Below are 15,570 nucleotides of genomic sequence, written 5' to 3' on the forward strand. Positions count from 1 at the left end.
CTATCTAAGGATGGTACTATAGAACGCCACCTCAAGGTAGGCCTAGTGGCGCCATCTCTTGGTCAGGCCGGAAACTTATCAATCCACCCTCGTATGTTTAATTTTTAAATCAACTTTCGGACGCTGTTCGTTCAAAGGGGCCAGGATGTTGAGTCCCATGTTCATACATTTTAATTTCATCTCGCTCTTCTTATACAGATAGTTTCTAAATAGTTTACTACCAAATTTTCTCACGTAGCGAAACATCTGGATTTTTGTAACCTAGCATAGCACGTTTTCGTTTCACATTTTTATTAGTTTATTACTTTCAAAAAGAAATTGTAAAACCTTTAATCTTTTAAATTCTACAGTTCCTTTAAGCTCTTAACCTTCGCGAACAATATTCTTCAGATTTCGACATTTCTTGAAAATAGAATTGTAAAATTAAATGACTGTCTTTACTGCTTTAAGTCCAAAAATACTCTACTCCGCACGTTTTATCCCAAAACTTTTACTAGGGTTTTTTTTATAAATTTTCCAAGGGTTCAACTCATAAACCATCTTGCTGATTGATGGTTATCTTTATCACGTGCACTCTTGTCAGGTATGACTGACCCTTCCTAAATTTCGCCCTTAGTGGGTGTCGCCGATATTTTCCCTCTTCGCATTTCACTGTCCAATAAAAGCAACTCAGCTACCCCTACCAAAAATGTACTGCACTCTGCAACATCGGCCTCTACCCTGTCTGCGATTCATTTTTTTTAAAAAAAATTCATACATTATAATTTTCACCACTACCGAGCTCAGAACTCGTCGTCTGAGTTGGTGTTCCGCTAACCATTTTACATCACTGGTCCCTAACACTTTTTGTATTTCTTGTTGTGTGTTTAAATATAATTTGATATTTGGAAAACAGACAATCATTTTTTACACAACCCTTTCACATTAACAACAAACAATTTTTTTCAATACTCCACACCGATAATGCTTTGCAAAAATTTCGCTATTTTTTATAAGATGTTATGTTTCGGAATCTAGTGTATGGATTTATATCTTGTCTAATTTTTCTCGGTACAAAATTTCCACATGTTTTTAAAGTGTGACTTAGGATGTTACATCTTTCACATGATGCAGACCATGCGAATAATTTTGGTCTAAAATCGGTTTGACATGCAACATCATGTTTTTTTTTATAATTTTGCTCTTTTTAGAAACAAGGTGTTCTTCACAAAAGTCGTAAGTGTTCATTAATTCTTGAAGCATTCTCAATGCTGCTCTACTTCCTGCTAGAATTGTAGTTTCGCCAGTTTCGATGACATAATGGTTTCCTATTTTTAAATTTGCATAACATAGAGTTATCGTTGGAAAGGTCAAGTCTTGATATACAGTCAATTTTGGTGGTTCTAGACCATATTTAGTTATAAAATTGTCTAGTATGTGTGTGTAGTTCAGGAATCCCAGTGTTCTGTGTGCACCAATTCTAGTTGGTCGAAGTGCTCCAAATGATCTAATTTCCACTTGATTCATGATGTTTGTTTTATTTTTCAGTTCGGATTGTTAATATTGAGGTTGATAAGGGTTATCCTGAGTACAGAAGTGTCTTTGTGAAAGATCAGAAAAATTACTATTAAAAAAATTTAAATAAAATATTTTACTTTATTGTATGTTTACTTCGAATATTTTTTAATAGCTCCTCGCATTGTTTGTTTTTTTTTTTGTTTTTATCTGCGTAGAGGGAATTTGAGCACTGTGTGTAATTTCGTGTTGTGGCTGTTTCGTAAATTCAAAAGCGTGTATTTTATTGCAATATAGGCAATTTTCTTGAGATACTTTCGTTTTTTCGTCTAAGTATCCTCTTATGATTTTAATTGGTTTTTTAGGGTAAATAGGTTTGCTTTCAGTTACTGGTACGGTAAAAATTGGTTCTGGGTACTCATGTTCTATTCGAGTTATATTTTTCTTCGGCGTTTTAATTTTTTGAAGTAACTTTACTGCTGCGAAACTGTTTTCTAATGTTGGTGAGGCTCCTATTCCTGATGTTTTCATATTTTCAACTGTGCAAATTGCTACGTATATATCGATTCCGGGTGAAGTTTTTATGTTTAACATTGTATACTGTGGTTTAGGTAATCTCATTTCTCTACATGTTTGTGCAAGTTCGTCCATTATTTCTGTTGTAAGTGGTGGTCTGTAAAAAGGTGAGATTGTGTTTTGAGTACCCATTATTATGTTAAAGAGTGCTTTTCTTGCGTCTTCTCTAGCTGTGTCTTCGTTTTTTATGTGCTAATTACAGTTTGTTGGTTTTGTCTAAGTGTTACCACAAATTTAAATTCGTTGTTCAAATCATGTTGAATATTTGTGTCATAACTTGGTAATAATCCTTAATGTGTAATAAAGTGTTTATCTAGTTTTTTAAAATTTGTTTTCTTTATATTAGTTCTTGAGGTGTCAGACATTTTTTTATTGATCTTATAGGCGTATTGAATAGATAGGGTTTTGTAGAGTTTCTTGAAGTTGAGAGTGAGGATATAGGGTTGCTTTTGTAGTGCTGTTATGTTCACCTGTAGTGTTGTTTGTGTCGTCGTTATGTTAGTTTGTGTCTATTATCACTTCACTTGGGGTTGAAGAATTGTACTCGCGTATGTTCTTGGTAGGTTCGTTTTGTCTCTCAGTTGTATTTTGGCTTTTGTTTCCTAGATGTAAAAGTACAATAGGTTAGTGACTGAATCCCACAATGCTCCTATTATGTGAATTGACCATCTGTACATATTATGTAAGGCATATCCGTGTATAAATGTATCATTTATTAGTTTAAAAGACCCAATTATAATAATTATTCCAATAATTCCTGCACTTGCTGTACCAAAGTTTGTAAATATTGTCCAAAATCTTCCCCATGCTGTGTGCGCTATTTTTTCTAGCGTTTCTTCATCAAAAAGATTCATTATTGAGTATTTATGACTTTTTGTTTGTTCTCATGCCATTCCTCTCGCTATAGTGTTTAAAATGGTTGGCCTTTCTGCGGGAAACATAATGTGGTCTCTTAATTTATCTAGGTCTGATTGGGAATATATGCCGCTTGTTGCTAAAGATGCTGGGTTTCTGTATTTCCACGTTTCTTTTGTTTGAGGTTTTAATATTTCTGGGTCATTTGTTTGCGAAAGATGAGAAGATAATTTATACCATGAATCACCTAATGCATACATTGCTGGTACAAAAGAGTTGCAATTATTTTGAGTGCCTGATTTTAATAAAATATGTGTACGGGGGGTTAGAAAATATGTATCATTTTTAAAATATATAGGAAGTTGAAGATAATATTCTTCAGTTTGTCTGTATTTAATTTCTATTGGGAGGCATTTAACGATGTGAACTACTTCTCCTGCGATCACTGACATATATCCTGGTCCTTTCATCAAGTGATACGCAAATTCATCGGGCGCTTGTGTTGCTAAGATTAGTGAATTTTTTAGGAATCTTTGTTCAAGGCGGCATTTCTGTACTAGTACGTCACGATAAAGGTTTTTCATTTCTGTTCGGATATGTCTTTCTGTATACACGAATTTGGAATTCAAATAAGTGAATATGTCCATATTTTCTACTCATAAGTGTTCTTGTTTTGAAAATGTATTTTCTTTTTCATTTTCAAGTATTGGAAGTTTTGGGTATTCTGTTCTTATTAGCATAAAATTGCAAACTGGTTTGTTAGATTTTTGTGCGGGAACAAATGTAATATCTTGAGTTACTAATGAGTAAAAGGTTTTTGGATTATCTACTGATTTATCTATTGTTTTGTTTGCAATGCCTTCATATAATACTTTATATTTTCTCGATTTGCAGATATCTCTAGGTAGAGGATCCCAAAAGGTACGGCCATTTTCCATATCAATGCAGACTGTGTTTGAAAGTGGACATGCTGTTCCTGAATGTAGCTGAATTTTATCTGTGTTTAAATTTACAGTAGCGATTTGTTCGAATAATTTTATTTTTACTGTGGCTTGAACAATTACATTGTCCCATGATCCCAAAGGATCTGAATATGGGGTTCCCCAACAACATCCATCTGTAGTTGTTGATCCCGCGAGGAGTACGGTAAAGGTACTTGTATCATTTGCTGGTACATTTGAAATTTGTAAGGTTGAGGTCATTTTTATTGATCCTGATTGGTGTAACATTCTGCATTGCTCTCTTGTAATATCTTGGATATATGCGCTAAATCCATTTAAAACCGCTGAAGTATGTTTATGCATACCACAGTATAAAATAGTGCGTTGAACTTCTAGCTTACATTGGGTGACCTTAGTATGTGTAAACCCGCTTAATTGTAATAATTGAATGTACTTTTTCTCTGCCTGTGCATGAGATTCGGGCAAATCGCATTCTTCTACTTCTAAAAGGGAAAGAGTGGTGATATTTAGTAGATTCGACCCACAGTCATATCCGACGATGGCCCATGTCGTGTTTGTCCATAGAAGAAGTAGTAAACGATTGGAAAGTCGGATCATAGTGTTTTTCATGATCTAGAAAAGGAGGGTTTCCAGTGTTAGCAGTTAATTGCTGCTATTGCATATAATTTTCTTTATTTATTTTATTAAAGAGAAAAAAATTTGATTGATCATTTTGTTACTAGGTTTATTATTTTTTTGTATTTAATTTACGGAAATTAAACACCTAATTTCGTGTTTGTTCTAGTCTATCGGCCAATCGGTGTTGATTTGATTGCCTGAGGCTTTTTATGAATTTAGTGTTAGCGCAAGGATTTTTGTTTGTGATTGTGTTGATGATTTCCTTGATTGTGTCAGGTGATTCCATATGTTTAGACCAAGCTATTGCGTCACTGTCGTCCGAATGGAAGATTCCATTTTCAAGTTGAAATGGCCAAAGTGTTTTCATGTTGACTTGATTTATTATTTCATTAAATAATTTCGAAATTTTTTCTATGTATTTATAGTCCATGTTGAAAATACATTTTTGTTTTGTTGTCCAGAGATATGATGATTTTTGTATGGATTTTAAGTTAGTATATTAGGTCTAGCAGTGCTGCCAGAAATTCTTCGTTTGTCTCAGACTCAATATCAGTTTATTATATGCTTCATGTCCTCTTGTTTTGATGGAAAGAATAATTTCTTTTGTTGTTTCTGGATTATAGATGTTTAAAGCCCACTTTTTTACTCGTTTGTCGCTGAATTTATAAACATCATTCATAATCAATGCTGGGTAGAGTGTAATTATGTTCACATGTCGTTCTATTATATTATATAATTCGTTAATTCTATACTGATGTTGTACTTCCATAGTCGAAGTCAAATCTGTAACTTTATTTATTTAAAAGGTGAAAAAAAATTGCTTAAAATTCTGTTGCTTATATATTTTGTTTGTTTTTCTTATTTACTTATTTTTTATTGAATATCAATATGAGAGATCTTGAGTCTATTTATGTTTACAACTTTTGATGTATTATCTATTTTTATTTTGACATTTCCATTTCCTAAAATTTCTAGTACTTGATAGGGGCCTGAATATTGATTATCGAATTTTTTTATTTTTCCTCCTTCTAGTAAAAATACTTTATCTCCTATTTTTAAATCTTGTGGGTTAATCTTTCTGTCATAATAAATTTTAGACTTTTCCTTGCACCTTCATGTACGCTTGTGTTATAAGAAAATTCCGCTAGTTCTAACCACTCATCCCATTCGGAATTTTTATTCACGAATTGTTTCAGGTATTCTGATAGTGAGTGATGAGATCTTTCAAGCGATCCGTTTGATTGTGGGTGAAAAGCAGTTGTTTTAAATTGTCTAATTCTGAATCGTTTTCCTAATCTTCTCAATAAATTACTCAAAAAGTTTTTTCCTTGGTCTGTTATCACTCCTGTTATTGAACCATAAATGCAAATAAATCGTTTGATAAATGCGTCGGCTATAACACTGGCTCGTTGGTTTGGAAGGGCTATAGCTAATAAATATTTTGTAAAATTATCCTGAATGGTCAAAATGTTTATATTGCCAGATGTTGTTTTAGGGAGTGGACCAACTATGTCCATAGCAATTTTTTCAAACGTTGTACCGGGTGTATCAGTAGTAACCATTGGACTTTTCGTTTTTACACGAACTAATTTTTTTGAATTGGCATTGTAAACATAATTCTATGTATTTTTGGATATCTAGTTTCATGTTTTCCCCAAAATATTTCTGTCTAATTCTGTTCTATGTTTTTGTTACTCCTTTGTGACCTCCTACTGCCAATGAGTGGACTCCTTCGATTAACTGATATCTTGTGTCTTTAGTGGGATACTGTGTTATTCCCAAGCAAATAATAACTTTTACGTTTGAATAAAAAAATGATGCTTGTAGTGTGTTGAATATTTCTTCCCATGGTATGTTATTTACATATGGAGTTTTTGTTATATCTTCTGCTTGATATGCTTCTTGATCTTGTCCTTCTTCATTTTCATTTGATACGCTGGTGCTTGAATTATAACTCTTATCGTCATCTTCGCTTGATTCTGGTATTTTTTCTTCATTGCATTTTCTTATTTTATTTCTTTTAACTTTATTTTTTAAATAATTAAAATATTCGGGATCAGAATCTGAGTCTTCTGTTGTTTGAGGATTTGTTATATTTTCTCTTCTAGGCCTACCTCTCTTTTTAGCTGTAGGAGTAGGGATTACCTTATGTATATTAAGCATAGCCATACGTGGTCTACCTCGCTTTTTAATTTCTGAATATGTATTTCTTGATTGTTCTTTTGATTCTTCTGCCTGGAGAGTTTCTGTAATGTATTTATTTTCTTCTGCATAATTTTCGTATGTTTCTGGATTTTGTTTTCTTGATTTGCCTCTTGTTACTATAGCATTCCAAATTGTTTATTCTTGTTGATTTGATATAATTATTTCATTTCTTTCTTCACTAGTACTCAATTTATTTATAAGATTTGTAATTATTGAAATCATTTTCTTCAATAGCTGTACACCTCGATTTTGAATGCTTATTTTTAAATATTTAAGTAGATGCTCATAGCAGGATCATAATTTTTCTTCATTGATAATTGCTTTGATTTTTTCTTATTTTTCTCAAAACTTAAATTTTTGGATCTTCCTGTTGTAGGATTGATTTCTTTTTCACAATTAATGTTTGTAAAAGTTGAAATTGTGCTTCCACTTATTTTTGGTTCAACGTTGGTAGGATTTCTTTTAGTTTCACTCATATCGTTTTTTCGTCATTTTGGTTCAATATTTCATCTCGATTTCGTATTTCTTCGTTTAATAATTCTGGCGGATTTCGTATTTCTTGATTTGATAATTCTTCATGATTTCGTATTTCTTTATTCAATAATTCTTCAGGATTTTGTATTTTTTGATTTAATAATTCTCTATTGTTTCGTATTTCTTGATTTAATAATTCTTCATGATTTCGTATTTCTTGATTTAATAAATCTTCATTATTTCGTATTTACTGATTTAATAATTCCTCATGATTTCGTATTTTTTTATTTAGTAATTCTTCAGGATGCTGTATTTTTGATTTAATAATTCTCTATTATTTCTTATTTCTTGATTTAATAATTGTTTAAGATGTCTTAAATATATATGGTTTGTAATTAATACTTTAGTGTCAATAATTGTTTTGATATTGTCTGTCGGATTTCTCGATAAAGCGTCGGCATTCACATTCATCTTACCAGCCTTGTAGATTATGTCAAAATCGTATTCTGCTAATTTTAATTTCCACGTTGTTCCACGAGAATAAGGATCTTTGCAATTTTGGAACCATACTAATCGCTTATGATCGGGTACTAAGATGAATTTTCTTCCATATAAATAGGATCGGAAATGAGTTACGGAAAATACAATTGCTAAAGCTTCTTTTTCGTAGGTATCAAATTTTCATTCGCTGTCGCTTAAAGATCGTGATGCGTATGCTATTGGCTTATCTTTGCCAATTTTGCCTTGGGATAAAATACCTGCGACTGCATAACCAGAAGTATCTGTTGTTAAAAGAAAGGGTTCAGTGAAATCAGGTCTTTGTAATAAAGGTTATTCGCACAATTTATCTTTTACTGTATCAAATGCTTTTTGTTGAGTTTCTGTCCATTTAAATTCTACATCGTTTTCAATAATTTATTAGGTGGAGCTGCGATGTTGGAGAAAGCTTCTATGAATTTTCTATAATATCCTGCAAGTCCTACAAATTCTTTTATGTTTTTAGGTTTTCTTGGGATAGGGAAATTTCTTACTGCTTCTAGTTTTTTTGGATCGGGTCTGACTCCTTTATCAATGACATGTCCACGATAAACTACTTCTGGGCGTACAAATTTGCTTCTCTTAATCTATTTGTCAATTTTGTAAATTTTTCTTCGTGCTGTTCAAGGGTATTCGCATACAAGACTATGTCGTCCAAATATACAAATAATTCGATTCTTTGAAGACCGGTTAAAACGAGAACCATTAAACGTTGTAAAGTTGCAGGAGCATTCTTTAAACTGAAGAGCATGCGGTCAAACTCATAGTGTCCTTACGGTGTTAAAAACGCAGTTTTGTGTGAGTCTTCCGGACTCATTTTTATTTGATGAAAACTACTGGCCAGGTCGAAAACCGAAAAATATTGTGCTTCTCCTAATTGGTCTAAGATTTCTGTGATATTAGGGAGAGAGTAACAATCTCCTGTAGTTTATTCGTTTAATTTTCGGTAATCTAAAACCATTCGCCATTTTCGATTTCCATGAGAATCTGGTTTTTTAAGTACAAGAAAAGACGGTGAATTGTAAGGGGATTGAGATGGCTTTACTATTTTATTCTTTATTAGTTCATTGCCCTGTCTAGTTATTTCTTCTCTTTGTACTTGGGGAAGTCTGTATTTTCTCGTAAATATGGGTCGACTGTCTCCTGTAGGCATGTTGTATTTAAGTACGTTAGTTGCTTCAAGAGGTTCGTCTGGTATTTGGAAAATTTCTTCATTGTTATCAACAAGTTTTTGAACATGAGTATATTCTTCTTGATTTAAATGCTCTAAGCGCAATAATTTCTTTATAGTATCAAGTTTACTTTTTTCGCTGATATTAAAAATTTGAGGATATTGATCTTCTTGATTATGTTGAGTGCCAAAATAGTTAAATTTATGTCCAGATGCTCGTGACTCTAAGTCTTGTGCTTGTTTTTTATTTGAAGTTTGCGTTATATATTCCGGTATTTTAATTTCGTCAAAATCTAAAAGTCCTACTGTAGGGACTGGAATTTCAACTGGATGAGGACGTGTGTTTGCAATCTTTAGGTAGGCCTTTCTATTATTATTTGTAACTATTGTGTTTCCTTAAAAAATTCCACTATTTGGTAACAGTTCAGGATCAAAACCGGTTTTTTTGCTTTATTTTTAACATGAACATAAAAATTGAAAATTGTTCTTGCTGGGATGGTTATTAATTCTTTAGTATTTAATTCTTTAAAAAATTCTGTTCCTAAAACGCCATCGTGTTCTACTGGAACTTCATTCGGGTTAAAAATTCAACTTAAATTTTAAAAAATTAGTTGAAAGCTTTTTTATTTGATTACCAATTCGCTTCTTTAAAAATAAAAATTAATTTTTAACTAAAATTTTTACCGCTTAATTTTTGTTCTGAATGAATTTTTTGTAGGTCAAGATTACCCTTTTAGGACAAGAAATAATACACTATGCTAACTATTTGTCTTTTTAGTGAAGAATTTACCTTCTGGGTTAAAAATTCATCTTTTTGGGAGAAAATTCTACTATTGGGAAAAATTAATTTTTTCAGTTAAAAATTCATTATTTGGATTAGGAATTCCTTTCCTTAACTGAAAATTTAACTATTCAATTTTTGGTTTAAAAGAAAACATATTTGATCAAATTTAAAAAAATTTCCAATTCGGCAAAAATTTTGTTTGGAATTTCCAATTTCTTATATTATAATCTTATATTTGCTAAATAATTTATATCTCTTATAATTACATTGATAATATTTATCATAATTTTTGAATCAGTAAGAGATGCTTTTTTGAATTTTTAGTTGGAACAATATGATTTTAAAAATGATTTAAAAATGCAAAACCGTGAAATTTTTATTTTTCAACAAACTAAATAAAATTTTCTTTTCCCCAACACGTATTTCATTATTTCATAATTCCTTATTTCATTATTGTTATTTCAATTATTCAAGAATTCAACATAATTATAAGTAACGAAATATAAAAGTAGTTTCTAAGAAATATTGTCACCTTCGTTTTCTAAAAATAAAATTTTCTTTTCTGAAAGGTGGTATTTATTCACGAAAATGTGACCTTGCAGTAAGAAAATCGGGAACGAATGATTTCCGCATTGAAGTTTTTTGTTAATGGAATAAATTAATAATTAAACGTAAAATGCAACATGATAAAATTATAATTCCGTTGAATAAGTGCATTTTCTATTTATTATTTTCTATTTCGTGATTAATCAACTTGTTAATTTTGAGATTCTGGAATTTCATAATTCAAAAATTTTTTTGAATAGGCAATTTAATTTCGCGAATTTTCTATTATGGGAAATTTTCAAATTCGAAAATATGATAAACTTTGCGAAATTGTACTCTTCTGAAATTAAAAATTATCGGTAATTTTTCAACTCATATGAAAATCCTTAAAAATAATATTCAGTTTTTTAAATAAATATACTATTTATTAAAAAAAAGTCTTTCTTTAAACTATTTAAAATTAAATCTTCTGTCAAGGAAACCTTTTTAGTCTAAAATTTTTATAAAATTATAGTTTATATTTAAAATAACAATAATATAAAAAATTTATTTGCTTAATTTACTTAATTAAAATTTTAAGAAATCTTATGCATATTACTCAAGGGATGAAAAATGTTCAGGGGATACTTTGGACCATTTATTGTGAAGAATTATCAAATTTTCGGATTCTAAGTTCGAGAATATTTAAAAAAAAATTCATTACAAGAAATTGAGTGCTTTTCGAAACAAGTCTACACGAACTATATAAAGCAGGTCACATCACCTAGAAAAATATGACCTTATTTACAAGCTACTACTTCTAAGTAGGAAAACAAGAGTTCTTTACAAATTTAATATCATTCACCTTACTTTACTCAAATTGAGAACACTACAGTCTTAATGCGTTGGACTCAACAGCTGTTCTGCAACAAGGAAGTTAAACTGTCAAAAAATAACCTCAAAACCTTTTGGATTTCTTTTCGGCAATTTTACAAATACTTCCAAGTTTCAAATATTTTTAGAATTTGTGAAAAAATTAAAAATATCTACTAAAACAATTTCAATTCTTCTTCAAATATTTCAAAATCTTTGAAAAATAACAGTTTGCCTCGAAATCCTTTAGATGTTATTTTAAAACTTAAATAATGCTCTAGTATCTTTTTAAATATCTTCATACAATTATTTAAAAAAAGGTTGTATATTTTTCTAGGAATTTTGAAAAAAATGTCAAATCTCTTGAATTTCTTCTAAGATCTTAAAAATTTCTGAATTTTATCGAGATGTTCAGAAAACGAAACTTGTTTTCAAAATATTTCATAACTAAAAATTTGCCTTTTGTTGATTCTTTATTTCAGTTTAAAATGCAACTCATTGGCTAAAAATAAATGTTTTTTTTTTTTGAAAATTCATTTATTGAGTAAAGTCGATACTGTTTTTCACATATTAAAAAAATCAAAATTATGCAACGAAAATTTGTTACAATTTCTTATTTCTCATTATTCCTCATTGGTAAAATCTGTACATTGAAAAACTTTTCTTGAACTGTCAGGGAAAATAATATAATTTTAAAATTTGAAAAAAACGCTAAATAGAGAAAAACTTTTCAAATACTGGTTTTTATTTTTTAAAAGGAGTAACTCTATACTTTTGAAAATATTATACTGTTTTAGGTGTGTAGAAGATTAAACAATTTTTTTTTCATTCAAAGAAATTAAATTCTCTCTTCTCTTAGGCATAATTGCTAATCGCTGGTCATTATAATTATTATGTTAAATATGTGAATAATATTATGTAATTATGTATTATTTAATGTAATATTATATTCATTATTTTAATTACAGTTATCAAATATATTGAACTAATTAGAAATAACACAACCTAAAACTATATACCAAAAGATGTAATGCCATCTTCGTTTTCCAAAAATAGGTTGTGTTTTAAAATGAATGTGTTTATTCACGAAAAATTCTGGTTTCCACAAAACTGAATCACCCTGCAGAAAGTGAAACATGAACAAACGGTTTCCTCATTGAATAATTTTTAAATGGAATAAATAACAGAATGAAGAATAATCATAAAATAAAAACAAATTTTTTCTTTGAAAATTTGCATTAATCGACAATTACTCTTCCGGAATTTTCTGGAATTAAAATATTTTTCATTCCGTATTATATAAACTATAATAACAAGCTTCAGAGTATTTAATTATTCTAGAATTTTGTAATTCTGGAATTTTAAATTGTCGTTAATTTTTTAATTTGAAGAATTTCATTTTTCGATTATTTTAATGTTTGGGCATTTAATTGATTTCGGTAAATAAATATTAATATAAAAGAAATTGTTAGTTTCATTCTTCAAATTGTTAATTACTAGAAAATTTTGCACACTATGTGAGCACTACTAAATATTTTTGAGAGCAAAACTCGGTTCACTGCCAACATTTTATTACAGATTTTTCAGAAAATCTATATTTGAAAACCCCTAGGATTTGAAAAAGTTGTAAGTAGTATATGATTTAAAGAAGTTTTTTTATAATAGCGAGAAAATTTCGTCAACTTTAATATGTTCAACAGAATTTTTTCATTTCCTTAAAATTCTAGCTATTAACCAGTAGTTTTTATTGATAAATTAGTAATTTTTACTGCTACATTAGCGAAAAGTAACTCTTTTATAGATAGAATTGAGCCACTGATTAAAATTAGTAAGAATTTTAACTAATTCAAATTGAGAGAGTATGTTCAAATTTTCTATAAGATTCCATTTGCCGTATTTTCTGGACGTATTTGTTAAATAAATATATTAAATTATTTCATCTTGATATTAAGATTTTATTTCTAAAGTTCCACATTAAGAAAAATGAAACGAAAAAATATACAAGATCCGTTACCGAACATTTGATTTAATCAAGTTAGGAATTTATTTTTATACGAAATGGATTGTTAACATGGAACAATCATTCACATTTTTTTAATTTAACAATTTTTTGAAAATGTGTCGATTGCTTGTAAAAAATTTATATTTTGGTTTGAAAATTTGAAGATTTTGATGAATATCCGTTCTATTTTGTTAAAAATTAATTTTTCAAGTAAAAATGTATTTATTCTTTGATTAATTTGACATTTACCTTATTTAGTTGAAAATTCGCGTATTTGGCGACTAATTCACCCTTTTTGGTTGACAATTTATTTCTCTGGTTTTAAATAATTTTTTCATTATGAGTTTTTTTTTCAATAAATGTTCAACTACTTAATTTTTTGTCGATTCAGTATTAAACCATTTTATAGATATTAGTTTGGTATATTTTTCAATTGGATAATTTAGGTATTTCAACCGGATTATAACTTGATTAAACATTATTTTTTTCTAAAATATTATTTTCCATGATACCTGCAAAAGATGTCGATGTCTTAAGGCTAAAAAGATTATTGTAAATGAGACCATTATTAATTTTGTATCCATTTATGTACCTTAAGTAGAAAATATATTTTGATCAGGCATGGGTAATAATTAAAATAGACCTGATTAAAAGGTATTTTTATTTGAAAGTATGAATTTAACTAAAGAGAAAATATAATTTAGTACACTTTGACTTTAAAACGAATACAAAATCACTTTTAAATCAATTTTATTTGTGTTTAATTAGTCACAAAAAATGGAAACCGGGATCGAAATAATTTAAAATTGTCTGAAATAAAAAGCTTTTAAGCGTGAGATTTCAAAATTTTAAAAAATTGAAACCTAATTTTGGTATATAACAGAAATGTATATAAAAGATTAGAGATTTGGAATCACTACTTGATATCACTTACAGTTGTGACTATATCATCGCACCGAGTGTCTAGATAAATATCATTTATGGTTTTTGAAGATGAGGGCCAAACCTAGACTTCTCGGCCCAATTTAGGTCGCGAATTCGATTTCAGCGTATCAAAAAAAAAATAAGGCTGAGTACATTGGGATTAAGATTTTTGGTTTTTGATTTTTTCTTTAACTTTTTGCAAGTAAAACCAGTTATTTGGCCAGTGTTCCGGTATCTTATGGAGGTTAGGGCTACCCCTAGACCCTCTGCACAAATTATATTTTAGGTCTAAGCCTAGACCCGCTGGACAGATTCTGAGGGCAGATTTGAATTGAGCGCAACAAAATACGTAGGGATACATCGGGACCCTGTAGTGAGGGACGCGCCAATCGGGTAGCTGAGTGAGGACTGGTCGAGCGAGAAGAGAGCGATACTTTACGACCCTGAATTTAGCTATACACATAGATTTGACAATTGGGGAATTCATTTAAACAAAAGTAATTGTTCAATCAAAAAAATAAAAACATATCTGAATTCGGCTCAGCCATACCTCTAGGTGATTTTCTAATTATGCAAAAATAATGATTTTTAAGCAATTTTATTATTATAAACAAATGGAAACACAATATAAACAAACGTATGAGCTGAAAAAATATGTTCAAGCACATTACTCCATATTTCAATAAAATACCCCTAGGCAATTTTTGAATGAACAAAAAAAAAATTATTTAAACAAATGAAATCTTTATATTTTTTTTTTCATCTTTCACGATTTAATGTACAATAATGTTAAGTAAAATCAGATAACGCAAACTAAATAAAAATTAATACTATTTTGAGCTTTAACGAAACAAACATGGTCAACACTTCATCCATCAGACATTGTTTGTATCTCCTCCACTCTCACTGAATGCCGAAAAAGCCTTTCCAAATCAATTTCTATATTCAGAGATATAGCCAGAACGAACAAATTGTCACAAAAAAAACTTGAAGGTATTGTTGAAGGCCTCTCGTCCATGTCTCTAGGTGATTTTTGAATCATTGAAAAAAGGTATTATTTAAACAATTATATTGTTTATAATATGTATAATTTTTTTAAACAATCAGTTAAAAAATAATGCACACTGACTTACAACTAGATATCTAATCTAGAATACTTTAGAATGGAATGTAAAAATTCCAGTTTAAACATTGTTTTTACCCCTTCCACTCTGACTCGAAAAATCCCTTAAAAATGAATTTTAAAATTAGAAACTATAGCCAGAACGAACTAATTGTCCCAGAAAAAAACTGAAGGTATCGTTGAAGGCCTCTTATCCATATATCTAGTTGATTTTTGAATCATTAAAAAAAGGTATTATTTAAACAATTTTATTGTGTATAATATTTATAATTTGTTTAAACAATCAGTGAACAACAATTCCAGCTAACTCTAAAATATTCCAGATTAGGTATCTAGTTCTCAGTCAGTGTGCATTGTTTTTTACTGATTGTGTAAACAACTTATAAATATTCTGAACAATATAATTGTTTAAATAATACCCTTTGTTTAATGATTCAAAAATCACCT

Source organism: Belonocnema kinseyi, chromosome 6, assembly GCF_010883055.1.
Source record: "Belonocnema kinseyi isolate 2016_QV_RU_SX_M_011 chromosome 6, B_treatae_v1, whole genome shotgun sequence".
Lineage (NCBI taxonomy): Eukaryota > Metazoa > Arthropoda > Insecta > Hymenoptera > Cynipidae > Belonocnema > Belonocnema kinseyi.